The 14,957-nt window shown below is 41.1% G+C and overlaps 1 long non-coding RNA gene across 1 annotated transcript in view; it reads left to right on the top strand.

Moving 5' to 3' along the window:
* The window catches only part of LOC110257831 (uncharacterized), a 39,992-nt gene extending 25,396 nt beyond the window's left edge, over positions 1–14,596 (top strand). Inside the window, exon 3 of the long non-coding RNA XR_002340842.2 lies at positions 13,785–14,596. This is a non-coding gene — a long non-coding RNA (uncharacterized LOC110257831). The remainder of the gene's footprint in view (positions 1–13,784) is intronic.
* The last annotated feature ends 361 nt before the right edge of the window (positions 14,597–14,957 follow it).

Raw genomic sequence — 14,957 nt, 5'->3', positions numbered from 1 at the left:
GGATAGAAGTTAGTCTAAAGGGAGAACGACTGGGAGACCCTGATGAGGGCTTCTGGGGTGAGTCCACGACTGGCAGATGAGGGGTGAAAGCTGAGCTGCCCTACTCACACAGGCTCCTTCGTCATGGGCCTGCCATCCAGTGGATCCCATCCTATCACTTAATCATAGAGCCAGAGGCCTGGAAATCCTGATGGCTTCCTTTTCCCTTTATTTTCTATTGTTATCTGCAAGGGAAATCTGTAAAAGGGGGAATTGAGGGTGACCGAATCTTGCCTTAATCGGTAGAATGAAGGGTTCAGATAAGGATTTGGGGGGGACAGACCCCCAAAGAGTGTTGCTCTCTCTGTTGATGTGGGAGCAAGATAGAAGCTGGTCTGTTGGGTTTCTCTCTTAACACCAGCGTCTCCTTCATAAGCCTCTGTTGCCCTGAGCCTGTGAGCTTTAGAGACCTGGTTTCCTCTCCTTTTGAGAGACTGAAAAAGAGCAGCTGTACCAGTGCTTTGACAGAGATTGGGGACTGGAAATACAATCAGAGTTTCCATTTTCCTACGGCATAATCTATTTCCAATAGAAACAACTGTGCAGTGACTGCAAGGGAACTGGACCAGGAGTGATCCCCACCTTGCTTCGTGTGCTGGAAAGCAGCCCAAAAGGAGCATTAGGGGGAGCTCTGGTATATGTCCACAGAGAGGAAGTAGTGGTGGAAGAAATGTTGCCCTGGAAAGTCTAGAGCCTCCATTACAGGCCTCTGCTGCCCTGAACCTGTGGGTTTTGGATACTTCTCCTCTCTCTATTTTTGTTAAAATAAACTTTTAATTTTAGAGAAGTTTTCGATGTATAAAAAGTTGCAAAGAGAGTACAGAGAACTCTTGTGTAGCCCACATCCAATTTACACTATTAAAAACCTCTTATGTGATTACGGTCTGTTTGCCATAACAAATGAACTCAAACTGGTACATTACAATGAACTAAATACACTTTAGTCACATTTCATTGCTTTCCCCCTAATATCCTCTTTCTGTTGTAGGATCTCATCCAGGATACCACCTGTATTAGTCTGCTCAGGTTGCTTTAACAACATTGCTCAAACAGAGTGGCTTAAAAACTGGAAATTGATTTTCTCACAGTTCCCCAGGCTACAAATCTAAGATTAAAGTGTGGACAGATCTGGTTTCTCCTGAGGCCTCTCTCTTTGGCTTGCAGACAGCTGCCTTCTGAGTCCACACGTGCCCTTTCCTCTGTGTGCAGGTGCTCCTGGTGTCTCTTCCTCTTCTTCTGAGGACCCTAGTGCTATTGAATTGTGGCCCCACCCTAATGACCTCATTTAACCCTAATAGCCCCTTTAAAGGCCCTGTATCCAAATACAATCACATTGGGGGTTAAGGATTCACCGTGAATTTTGTGGGTACAATTCAGTCCATAATACCATCTTTCCTCTGTTTTTTGATAGGTTGAGACAGAGCAACTGGCTATCTGCCTTTATAGAGGTTAGAGATTGAAACTACCATTAGATTTTCCATTTCCCTAGAAGTTTTCTTTTATTCAACTATAGTTGATACGCAATATTTTATTCGTTTCAGGTGTACAGCTTCAGATTACGCATTATACATTATTACAAGATATTGAATATGGTTCTCTGTGCTATACAGTAAATCCTGGTTGCTTACCTATTTTACATATAGTAGTATGTGTATGTTAATCCCAAACTCCTAATTGATCCCTCCCTCTCCTCTTTCCTCTGTGGTAACCATAAGTTTACTTTCTATGACTGTGTCTATTTGCATTTTGTAAATAAGTTGATTTGTATTAATTTTTTAGATTCCACATATAAGTGATATATCATATAATATTTGTCTTTCTCTGTCCAACTTACTTCACCTAGTATAATAATCTCTAGGTCCATCCATGCTGCTGCAAATGGCAATATTTCATTCTTTTTATGGCTAGGTAATATTCCATTGTTTGCTTTCTGTCTCTTTCTCTCTCTGTGTGTGTGTGTGTGTGTGTGTGTGTGTGTGTGTGTGTTTCTCACATCTTCCGAAATGAATAGTCTGTTGGTGGATATTTAGGTTGCTTCCATGTCTTGGCCATTGTGAACAATGCTGCTATGAACATTGGTGTGCATGTATCTTTTTGAATTTGAGTTTTTGTCTTTTCTGGTTATATGCACAGGAATGATTGCTGGGTCATATGGTAACTCTATTTTTAGTTTTTTAAGGAAACTCCAGATTGTTTCTATGGTGGCCACACCAATTTACATGCCCACCAACAGTGTAGAAGAGTTCTGTTTTCTCCACACCCTCTCTAGCATGTATTGTTTGCAGACTTTGATGATGGCCTTTCTGACCAGGGCGAGGTAATAGCTCATTGTAGTTTCGATTTACATTTCTCTAATAATTAGCAATATTGAGCATTTTGCCATGTGCTTTTTGGCCATCTGTCTGTATTCTTCAGAGAAATGTGTATTTAAATCTTCTGCCCATTTTTTGATTGAGTTGTTTAATTTTTTTTAATTGAGTTGTATGAACTGTCTGTATATTTTTGGAAATTAAGCCCTTGTCAGTTGCATCATTTGCAAATATTTTCTCCCAGTCTGAAGGTTGTTTTTTTTGTTTGTTTGTTTATGGTTTTCTTTGTTGTGCAAAAGTTTATTAGTTAGATTAGGTCCCATTTGCTTATTTATTTACTTATTTTTATTAAAGTATATTTGGAGTTCCCCTTGTGGCTCAGCGGAAACAAACCTGACTTGTATCCATGAGGATTTGGGTTTAATCCCTGGCCTCACTCAGTGGGTTAAGGATCCAGCATTGCCTTGAGCTGTGGTATAGGTTACAGACGTGGCTTGGTTTCCCCACTGCTGTGGCTGTGGTGTCAGCTGGCAGCTATAGCTCTAATTAGACCCCTAGCCTGGGCACCTCCATATGCCACAAGTGCAGACCTAAAAAAAAAAGTATAGTTGATTTGGAATGTTTTGCCAATTTCTGCTGTACAGCAAAGTGATCCAGTCATACATATATACACATTGTCTTTTTTATATTTTCTTCCATTATGGTCTATCCCAAGAGACTGGATATAGTTTCCTGTGCTATGCAGTAGGACTGCATCGCTTATCCATTCTAAATGTAATAGTTTGCATCTACTAAACCCAAACTCCCAGTCCATCCCACTCCTTCCCATCTCCCCATTGGGAACTACAATTCTGTTCTCTGTGTCTCTGAGTCTGTTTCTGTTTTGCAGATAAGTTCATTTGTGCCATATTTTAGATTCCACATATAAGTGGTATCATATGGAATTTGTCTTTCTCTTTCAGATTTGCTTCACTTAGTGTGAGAATCTCTAGTTGCATCTGTGTTGCCGCAAATGCCATTATTCTGTTGTTTTTTTTTTATGTCTGAGTAGTATTCCATTGTGTATATGTACCACATCTTCTTTACCCATTCATCTGTCAACAGATGTTTAGGTTGCTTCCATGTCTTGGCTATTGTGAATAGTGCTTCAGTGAATATAGGGGTACATTTATCTTTTTGAATGAAAGTTTTATCCAGATATATGCCCAGGGGTGGGATTGCTGGATCATATATGGTGGTTCTATAGTTTTCTGAGGAAACTCCATCTGTTTTCCATAGTGATTGTACCAATTTACATTCCCATCAAAAGTGTAGGATGATTCCCTTTTTTCAACACCCTCTCCAACAGTTGTTATTTGTAGACTTATTAATGATGGCCATTCTGATGTTGAGCATTTTTTCGTGTGCCTACTGGCCATTCGTATATCTCCTTTGGAGAAATGTCTATTTAAGTCTTGTACCCATTTTTTGAGTGGGTGTTTTGTTTTTTCTGTTGAGTTGTAAGAGTTGTTTGTATATTTTGGAGATTAAGCCGTTGTAGTTTGCATCATTTGCAACTATTTTCTCCCATTTTGTAGAATGGTTTCTTTTGCTATGCAAAAGCCTGTCAGTTTGATTAGGTCCCTTTTGTTTATTTTTGTTTTTATTTCTATTGCCTTGGGAGACTGACCTAAGAAAACATTTGTATGGTTGATGTCAGAGAATGTTTTGCCTAGATTTCTCTTCTAGGAGTTTTTTGGTGTCATGTCTTATATTTAAGTCTTTACACCATTTTGAGTTGATTTTTGTGTATGGTGTAAGAGAGTTCTAATTTCACTGATTTACATGAGGCTATCCAGCTTTCCCAACACTACTTGCTGAAGAGATTGTCTATTCTCTACTGTATATTCTTGCCTCCTTTGTCAAAGATTAATTGATTACAGATGTGTGGGTTTATTTCCATGCTTCTTATTCCATTCCATTGATCTATCTGTCTGCTTTTGTGCCAATACCACACTGTTTTTATTACTGTAGCTTTATAGTATTGTATAAAATCTGAGAGAGTTATCCCTTCAGTTTTGTACTTTTTCCTCAGAATTGCTTGTGCAATTTTGGGTCTTTTGTGGTTCCATATAAATGTTAGGATTATTTGTTCTAGCTCTATGAAAAAACTGTCATGGATAATTTGATAGGGATCACACTAAAGCTGTAGATTGCTTTGGGTAGTATGGCCATTTTAACAATATTAATTCTTCCAATCCAAGAGCAGGGTATGTCTTTCCATTTCTTTCTAACACCTTCAATTTTCTTTATCAGTGTTTTATAGTTCTCAGTGTATAGGTCTTTCTTTTTGGTCAGGTTTATTCCTAAGTTTTTGTTTCATCTTGTTTTGTTTTGTTTTTTGGCCACACCCATGGTACATGGAAGTTCCCAGGCCAGGGATAGAACCAGAGCAACCGCAGAGACAATGCCAAGTAATTATGATGTGAGCCACAGGGGAAGTCCCTAGGTATTTTTTTTTTTTTTGATGCAATTTAAAATGGGATACTTTTTTTTGGAGTTCCCGTTGTGGCTCTGTGGTTAATGAACCTGACTAGGTAGCATGAGGTTGTGGGTTCGATCCCTGGCCTCATTCAGTGGCTTAAGGATCCTGCATTGCTGTGGCTGTGGTGTAGGCTGGCAGCTATAGCTCGGATTCGACCCTTAGTCTGGGAACTTCCACATGCTGTGGGTGCAGCCCTGAAAAAAAAAAAAAAGACAAAAATAAATAAAAATTAAATGGGATTTTTTTTTACTTTCTCTTTCTGATATTTCATTGTTAGTGTAAAGAAATGGAACACATTTCTGTGTATTGATCCTGTATCCTGCTACCTGCTGAATTAATTTATTAGCTATAATAGTTTTTGTGTAGCGTCTTTAGGGTTTTCTATATAGAGTATCGTGTCTTCTGCATACAATGACAATTTTAGCTCTTCCCTTCCAATTTGGATACATTTCTTACATTTCCTTTTCTGATTGCCTTGGCTAGGACTTCCAATACTATGTTGAACAGAAGCGGTGAGAGTGAGCATTCTTGTTTTGTTCCAGATTTTAGCTGGAAGTCTTTCAGCTTTTTACCATTGAGTACCATATTGGCTGTGGGTCATTTTCTCAGAAGTTTTTCTACAGCATAAGGAGAAAAAAACGCGGTGATCGTTTTAAGATGAATGGATCATGACAGATCCTTCCCCTTTTTTGGTACTTGAAAACTGTTTGTTTAGATATAAATTTGGAGGATACATTCAGACAGGCATCTCTGTTACCAGTCCACAGTATTTGAAAAGCTGGTGAAAAACAAGCTGCCTGTTCATACTAGTTCTTTCTTCACTGACCTTTGCTGCTCTCTGTCTCTGGTTCTGTAGACCTTACCTTTCAGGTCTCTCATGGCTCTACAGTTTTAAGAACATTGCTGGTAGTCCCTTTTTAGAACTAGAGGCCTCAAATTCGCAAGGGCCATGATACTTTCTGTTATCCAATTTATGCCCAAAGAAAAGAATGTGCAGGGAAAAGGTTGAAAAATAATCCTTGAGAGAGTGAAAATGGCAGAGTGAGGGCTTCTAAAAGGTTTCTCCTGCATCAAGTAATGAGAAAACTGTCAAAAAGTATCAGAAGTAACTTTTTCAGAACTCTGAGAATCAACTGAAGGTTTGTAGTAATCAAGGAGCATTTATTCAAGAAAAATGGATAAGTAAGAACAGTGAGCTTTGTGGCATTTTAACTTGCCTCAGTCCCACCCCCTACTCTCCAGATGGTAGCCTTGAAAAACTACAGCCCACCTTCTCATCTTGGCAACCAGCAGAGGGAGCAGAACAAGTGTGGAGGTCTTTCAAATATTCATTCCCCCAAAATTGTCATTATTTGATGTATCCGTTGGCTCCCTGGAAGACCTCACTTCCAAGGGTGTCTGTATTTAACCTGACTCAGTGCTTGCTCAGCATGAAAAGCTTTTCCCCATAAGGCATTTGTCTAAAGAAAGTTGTGGGGCAATTGTTTAACTCCCTGGCTGTTTGAGAAGGTAGGAACAGTGGTGGAGAACAAAAAGCTAACCAAAATCTAGAAATAAAGCTGGGGAGTTAGATGTCTATAGAGGTTTTGAAAAGCTCTGTCACATTCCTGGGAATGTAGAAGGTCGTGTACATGCCCAAGTTTTCTATGTGTTCAGAAAAGACCTGAGAAGACTCCATACTGTCACCTTTCACAGACCTCGAGGCTCTGCAAAAGCACAAAGCAAAAGCTAAGGCAGAGTTGTAAATTGCCCGCTGGAGCATTGACAGTGGGCCTTCACACAGACACACATAGAGTTCCTCAACAAAGATTGGTAGATTTATTGGTTTCACTAATTTAAAGAAACTCCTGTACAATAGTTAACTGACAATTAAGCTAACTGAGCAGAGATTTTTGTGGTCACACATGACAAAGAATACGGACTTTAACAGAATTCAGGAAGACCATTAAATAAGCAAATAACAACATTTACAACAGACAGCAACAAAACATATTCAGGGGAGGGGAGATAATTTGGTTTCTATAAGTTTTCACATTATACTACTTAAAATTTCCAGTTTTCAGCAAACTGTTGCAAGATATGCAAAGAAACAAGAAACTATGGTCCATACACAGGATAAAAATCAATAAACAAAAACTGTCACTGAAGAAGCTCAGACATTAGACTTACTAGGCAAAGACTTTAAATAAATCATTTAAAATGTGCTCGAAGAACTAAAGTATATTAGAGGAACTAAAAGAAAGTATAAGAATGATATGTCACGAAATATTGAACATTAATGATAAGATGGAAATTATAAAAAAGTGACAAATACAGATTCCACTGTGGAAAAACAGTAGCTGAAATGAAAAATTTACTAGAGGAACTCAATAGCATATTTGAGCAGAGAACCTAGAGATAGATCAATTGGACTTATCTAGTCTGAGAAAGAGAAAGAAGAAAGAATGAAAAATAAACAGAGCCTCAGAGATTTAGGGGACAACATCAAGTGTACCAACATATGCATAATGGGAAGCCTAGAAAATTAGGAAAGAGCAAAAGGCAGAAAGAATATTAGAAGAGACAATGGTCAAAACTTGCAAAATTTCATGAAAAACATTAATCCGTACACCCGAGAAGCTTCACACATTAATTTGATTAAAGAGGTCCACACCTAGACACAAAAGAGCCAAACTATTGAAATATAATGACAGTGTGAAAGTCTTGAAAACAATGAGAAAAGAGACCCCAAACATACAGGGATCCTTGAAGAGGTGAGCAATTAACTTATCAGAAACCACGGAGGCCATATCACCTGTCTGAAGGCAGTGTCATGACATATTCAAAGTGTTGAAAGAAAAAGTCTGTCAACCAAGAATTCTTTTTTTTTTTTTTTTTTTTTTTTTTTGTCTTTTCTTTTTGCCATTTCTTGGGCCGCTCCCGCGGCATATGGAGGTTCCCAGGCTAGGGGTCGAATTGGAGCTGTAGCCACCGGCCTACACCACAGCCACAGCAATGTAGGATCCGAGCCACGTCTGCAACCTACACCACAGCTCACGGCAACGCCGGATCGTTAACCCACTGAGCAAGGGCAGGGACCGAACCCGCAACCTCATGGTTCCTAGTCGGATTCGTTAACCACTGCGCCACGATGGGAACTCCAAGAATTCTTAATATATTAAAACTATGCTTTGGAGTTCCCATCATGGCTCGGCGGAATCGAATCTGACTAGCATCCATGAGGATGCAGGTTTGATCCCTGGCCCCATTCAGTGGGGTAACGATCCGGCGTTGCCGTGAGCTGTGGTGTAGGTTGCAGATCGGGCTTGGATCCTGTGCTGCTGTGGTTATGGTTGCAGCTCCAATTTGACCCCTAGCTGGGGAACCTCCATATGCTGCAGGTATGGCCTAAAAAGACCAAAAAAAAAAAAAATCCCAAAAAAGTGCATAAGAAAAAGAGCAATTAAGACATTCCCAGATGAATAAAAGCAAAGAGTTCTTTTCTTTTCTTGGAGGACCTGGCCTCCACAACGTACTAAAGGAAGTTCTTCAGGGTGCAGTGAAAGGACATTAGACAGTAACTTGAATCCACATGAAGAAAGAGAGGACCAGTAAAGTTAGCTACGTAGACAAACATAAAAAACTGTATGAATACACACACAGAGACACACAAACAGTTTGTTACTTGTTTTTTTCTCCTATCTGTTTTTAAAAGACAACTCCGTAAAGTGATAATTATAAGTCTGTGTTCGTGGGCATACAGTGTATAAAGATGTAAAGCAAAAAGGAAGGGAGAAGGAATGGAGTTTTAGGAGAACAAACTTTTTGTATACTGTTAAAATTAAGTCGATATTAGTAACAAACTAGATGGTTATCAGTGTTGCCTGAATCTAAATAACCTGCCTGTTTTTCCTTCCCTTTATTCACTCCCTCCTCTCTCTCTTTTTTTCTTTTTGCTTTTTTAGGGCGGTACCTGCAGCATATGGAGGTTCCCAGGCTAGGGGTCAAATCAGGGCTGCAGCTGCTGGTCTACGCCACAGCCACAACAACATGAGATCCGAGCCACATCTGCGACCTACACCACTATACCACAGCTCATGGCAACGCTGGATCCTTAACCCACTGAGTGAGGCCAGGGATTGAACCTGCATCCTCATGGATCCTAGTTGGGTTCATTACTGCTGAGCCACGACGGGAACTCCTAGGTTACTCTCTTTACATTTGCTCTCTGCCTATAGCATGGCTCGCTCTCCCTTACTCAGTTCCCTGTGTTTTTTCTCCAGTGCTACTAAGTTAGAACCATTATAGAGCTGGGGGTGTGAAGCGAGGGAGACATTGTTTATTCTGCTTTATGCATATCTAACGTCGAGGAACTCATTATGCCCAATTCTCTATTAGTCACAGGCTATTTTCACCTGAAGTGAATTGAAGCGAAAAGAATTCTTTTGTGGAATTATCTTTCATCAGTGAAACAGTTCTGGCTGGAAGGGTTGCCTCCCTGGGCCCTCTCTCCATCTCAGTCAGGTTGGCTGTGTGCAGGCCGCATGCAAATGATGTGTCTATTGTTTTTATATATATATTTTATATATATATATATTTATATATATTTTATATTTTATATATATATATATATAATGTATAGCATGTCCATGAATGTAGGCATTCACTTGGAGGAGCCTGGGAACCAACAAGGGATTTTTTCAGAGACAGTGTCTATATAGCCACTGAGTCAGAGGGCAGCTTAGAAGGATCAAATGGGTTGATGAAAAGTTGGAAGTCTGGACATTTCACACTGGCTTCTTCCTCACAGGCCTTAGCTGCTTTATGCCAACAACATTTGTCAATCTCTCCCCATTTAGGTCCCTTTTTAAACTTTATTTTCCTTTGCCCCCTTCCCCAAGTGCTGGGTTTGTGGTTTGGTGTTTTAGTCCTTCTAAAATAAAAGCACTTTTGGGAGTTCCCGTCGTGGCGCAGTGGTTAACGCATCCGACTAGGAACCATGAGGTTTCGGGTTCGGTCCCTGGCCTTGCTCAGTGGGTTAAGGATCCGCCGTTGCCATGAGCTCTGGTGTAGGTCGCAGACGTGGCTTGGATCTGGCGTGGCTGTGGTGTAGGCCGGTGCCAACAGCTCTGATTCGACCCCCAGCCTGGGATCCTCCATATACCTGGGGTGCGGCCCTAAAAGGACAAAAGACCAAAAAAAAGGCACTTTTGACCCCAAGCCTGTCACATGCCGCCCTGCGTTTTGCAGAGAAAGGAAAGTTGTTCGTTGTATTCCCTCTCCTTCTTCCTTCTCTGCCTGCCTTCCCTTCGCTCCAGGCTTGGGGGGTTATCTCAGTCTCTAGGACAATAGGCTGTGGCTCCGATTTTGCCTGTGGGGACCTGAGGAGACCCACGAGGGAATCATACAGGGGGAGATAGGACCCGAGACAGCCAGGAAGCAGGTAGCGTTTGGAAGTGGTCCGTGTAAAGACTTGTTTTTCTTTACTATGGTTCTGGTGCAAAGGCCAAACCAGCAGGCAGAGGGTGAGCACTTTAGGCAGTTAGTGGCAATCAGTGGCGAGGGGAGGGGTGGTGGTCAATATCTGTGCCCAGGGAAGTGGGAAGCACCACCAGACAGGTGGATTACTGTTGCAATGAGGAATTGGGTTAGGTTAGAAATCAGGAGTCCCCGTGGTGGCTCATTGGTAACGAACCCGACTAGCATCCATGAGGACATTCTATCCCTGGCCTCGCTCCGTGGGTTAGAGATCCAGTGTTGCCATGAGCTGTGGGGTAGGTCGCAGATGCGGCTCAGATTCCGAGTTGCTGTGGCTGTGGGGTAGACCGGCAGCTGCAGCTCCGATTCGATCCCTAGCCTGGGAACTTCCATATGCTGCAGGTGCAGCCCTAAAAAGATGAAAAAAAAAAAAAAAAGAAAGAAAGAAAGAAAAGAAAGAAAGAAATCCAGGTAGGCTGACAGTAGGAAACTGTGAACATGTATCAAAGTCTGGAGAGGAATAGGATTTTGGTCCCTAGAAGGGGAGCCAGCAAGGCTGGTGTTGTGGGATCAAGGTATTTGGTAGGACATCAGAGTGAGGGCTTTGGCTCAGGGAGGAGGCATAGGTCCAGTGATCAGAACTGGGGCACAAGGAGGGCCTGGACCTTAGGACACGGTGTGCGCAGAGCAGTAAAGAGCACAACTTTGTAGGCTTTCATTCTTCTTGAGCTTCCACCCTGTGCCAAGTGCAGTCTTGTAAAGATGGAAAATGAAAATGTCTGTACCCAGTCTCTATCCAATGACTCTTGGACAGCAGTATGACCTGGGGAAAGTCACTGAACTAGCTTGTCACTCAATTTTCTTAACTGTAAAATGTTTTGAGACTATGGAAGCTCCAGAATTTCCAGTTTGGTTGAAAGGAGCAGAGATGTGGCAGGCTACAGACCTGTTTTGAAGATGCTTTCACACAGCAAGCAGAATTTGTTTCTTCTCCAGTATTTTACTATGAAAACTTTCAAACATGTTCAAAAGTTGAAAGAAGTATAGACACCAGACACCCACCACCTAGATTCTACAGTGATTATTAACATTTTGCGTTATTTGCTTTATCGCATATCCTCCATCCATCAATCAGAGTAAGTTGCAGACATGGGTACACGTTACCCCTAAATGTTTCAGCATGCATGTCATTCACTAGAATCCAATAGTTATTTTATGGTACTTTTTATTTTTGAGGTAAAACTCACAGACAGCAGCATGTATAAATCTCAAGTGTAGTATTAGATTAGCTGTGACAAATGCATACATTCATGCAACCCAAACCCCTATCAAAATATAGAACGTTTTCTTCACCCCAGAAAGTTCCCTAATGTTTCTTTCCAGCCAGTCCCACTCCACCCACTCTGTATTAGTTTCCTAGGACTACTGTAATAAATTATTACACACTGGGGGGCTTAAAACAACAGAAACTTATTCTCCCACAGTTCTGGAGTGCAGACGTCCAAATTCAGGGTGTCAGCAGAGCCATGCTCTCTCTGAGGGTTCCAGGGAAGAATCCGTTCAGTTCCTTTCTTTTCACTTCCTAGTGTTGCTGGCAACCCTTAGCATTCCTTGGTTTACAGATGCACCACGGCAATCTCTGTCTCTGTCATCACATGGCATTCTCCTTGCATGTTTCTGTCTTTGTCTCTCCTCTTCTTATAAGGACACCAGTCATACTGGATTAGGACTCACCATATTGACATTATTTAAACTTTATTATATCTCCAAAGACCCTATTTCCAAATAAGGTCACATCATAGGTACTGAGGGTTAGGACTTCAGCATATCTTTGGGGAGAACATAATTCAACTCTAACACATCCCAGATGCAACTGTTATTCTGATTTTTTCCCACCACTGATTTTGCCTGTTTTAGAATTTCACATAAATGGAATCATGTAATATACATTGTTTTGTGTCTAGCTTCTCTCACTCAGGATGTTCTTGTAATTCATCCATCTGGTTGTAAGTATCAGTTTGTATTTTCTTTTTATTACTGAGTAGTAGTCCATTGCATGGACATATTGCAATTTATCCATTCTTTTGTTGATGGACACTTAAGTTGTTTTTGGTTTTTTTAGCTATAAAAATAAAGCTGCTATAAATATTGATATTCAGATCTTTTGTAGATATATGCTTTTATTTCTTTTGGGTAAAAACATAGGAGTGGAATTGCTGGATGATGGGGACGAAGGAAGGAGTAGAGGGAGAAAAGGAAGAAGGAAAGAAGGGGAAGGAATTCTATTTTAACTGACTGGGCCACAGGGAGAAGACTTGCAGCAAGTTTATGTTGAGTCGGAGTGTTGGGGTGGAGTATCCTAAAACTCTGCAGACAGAGCTGTGTCTGGGGCTAGCACTGAGCCTCTAGTTAGGATCAAATTGATGTCTCAGCTATGGGTAAAAGGGGTCTTGTAGACTGGATTCAGACCCTTGTAAATGACCTCAGAGCCAGGTTCAGGAATTAAGATTCATTTGTCTTGAGCTGTGCATATTTCTTCAGCCTGTTTCCTAATTTTTATGGATAAAATGTGTAGTGAACGAAATAATGCCATTAGCAGCAAAATAGAGCTTATCATATTAAGTGAAGTAAGCCAGACAGAGAAAGATAAATATCATATGATATCACTTATATGTGCAATTTATTAAAATGACACAAAAGAACTTATTTATGGAGTTCCCGTTGTGGCGCAGTAGTTAACGAATCCAACTAGGAACTATGAGGTTGCGGGTCCGGTCCCTGGCCTTGCTCAGTGGGTTAAGGATCCGGCGTTGCTGTGAGCTGTGGTATAGGTCACAGGCGCGGCTCGGATCCCGTGTTGCTGTGGCTCTGGCGTAGGCCGGTGGCTACGGCTCCGATTCGACCCCTAGCCTGGGAACCTCCATATGCCGCGGGAGCGGCCCAAGAAATAGCAAAAAGACAAAAAAAAAAAAAAAAAAAAAAAAGAAAAGAAAAGAAAAAAGAACTTATTTATGAAACAGAAACAAACACAAAGATTTCAAAATTGAATTTAGGGTTACCAAAGGTGAAACCGTGGGATGGGGGGATAAATTGGGAGGATGGGATTCACACACACACACTACTATATAGAAAATAGATAACTAACAAGGACCTACTGTATAGTGCAGGAAGGTTTACTTAATGTTTTTTAATAACCTGTGGGTGGCAAGAATGGATATATGTATATGTATATCTGAGCCACTATGCTGTAAATATGATGCTAATACAACACTGTAAGTCAACTATACCCCAATTAAAAAAAACCCTATAGTGACTAGGGTCCATGTGTTTCAGGGTTTTTTAAAACATCGGTTGCTGTTTCGTTCTGTGTCCAAAGATCCTAGAGGCTTAAAATAAATCATATTCTGGTTTCCAGATGTCATATTAGTGGCCTTGTTGTGGCCGTGTTTTCACAGAGGAAAGAAGCAGATGAATTCAGCAGAATTGGAGTCCAGTTCTCTAGGAAGCACCTCCTGGTAATCTCTGGCCACCCTGGAGTTGTCATCCCTGCAGATTATTGAAATGGCTCGCCTATGCAGCTGGCTAGGATCCAATTTGGCTACAGCCCGCCCTCGCTGAAGTCCGTGTTCAGTTCATCTCTCTGGTAATCCTCTGACTCTACTCTTGGATTTAGTCCAAGTATCTCTCTTGTTCTTAATGAGTTCCAGGACGGAAGATTCCACAGCCTCCTCTGACAGCTTATATTATAGTGCTTTATAATACTGTCAAGAAATGCCTATTTCTACTACAACTCATTTCCTCTTTTTCTAAATGAGTGAAAATAGAGATGAGACCACCGCTGTCTTCTCTCCTGGTAGCCCTTGTGTCCTATGATCCTGTGAAGGTAGTTTAGTGCGTTAGCCCTCAAGTTTCTTTCTGGAAAGTGTAGGGGAATATATCTTTGTATGTTCCCAATCTGAGGCACTATTAAATGTGAATGAATCAACTCTCTTGAGAGTTGAAGTGATTCTTTTGGGTACTTGTTCCAGCTGAGCTGTTATCTCACAAAGACTTGTTTCTTTTCCTAGTTGGCATTCATTTAATACTTTCACATAAGCCTGAGGAGGGCTGACAGTTTATTTTCCTGATGATTGGGCAAAGCTCATTGTTCTGACACTAACCTGTCTGCTTAATATCCAGCTCTTTGAACCCATGTCTGATCCTCAGTTCTGGAACCTTGCCTCCTGTTTGCAGTATGGTCACTTCAAGGTCTATGGCTTATATTGACGATGGCTTCTACTTTACCTTTTGTGTGTATGAAGGGCTCTTTCAGCTTATTAGGTGAGGGTGACCTTGATCAGCCTCCAGGGCTAGATGATGACAGGCACTGATATGTTGTTGGCCATGGAGGCAGCACATATTTCATTTAAAGTACAGCTAGGTCTTTTCAGTCAGGAAAGACAGTGTAGCAGAGTCGTTAAAGGCATTGACTCTAGGAGTTCCCTTGTAGCACAGTGGGTTAAAGATCCAGGATTGTCACTGCAGTGGCTCAAGTCACTGCTGTGGTGTGGGTTCAATCCCTGGCCCTGAAACTTCCACATACTGTGGATGTGGCAAAAAAAAAAAAAAAAATCATTGAATCTGGCATT

The sequence above is a fragment of the Sus scrofa genome, chromosome X (genome assembly GCF_054392235.1).
Source record: "Sus scrofa isolate SSC_HxYL_T2T_F1_AM1 chromosome X, Sscrofa_HxYL_maternal_Yorkshire_Landrace_v2.0, whole genome shotgun sequence".
Lineage (NCBI taxonomy): Eukaryota > Metazoa > Chordata > Mammalia > Artiodactyla > Suidae > Sus > Sus scrofa.
Note: the sequence above shows the minus strand (reverse complement) of the source record. Positions and strands in the feature narration are given on the sequence as shown.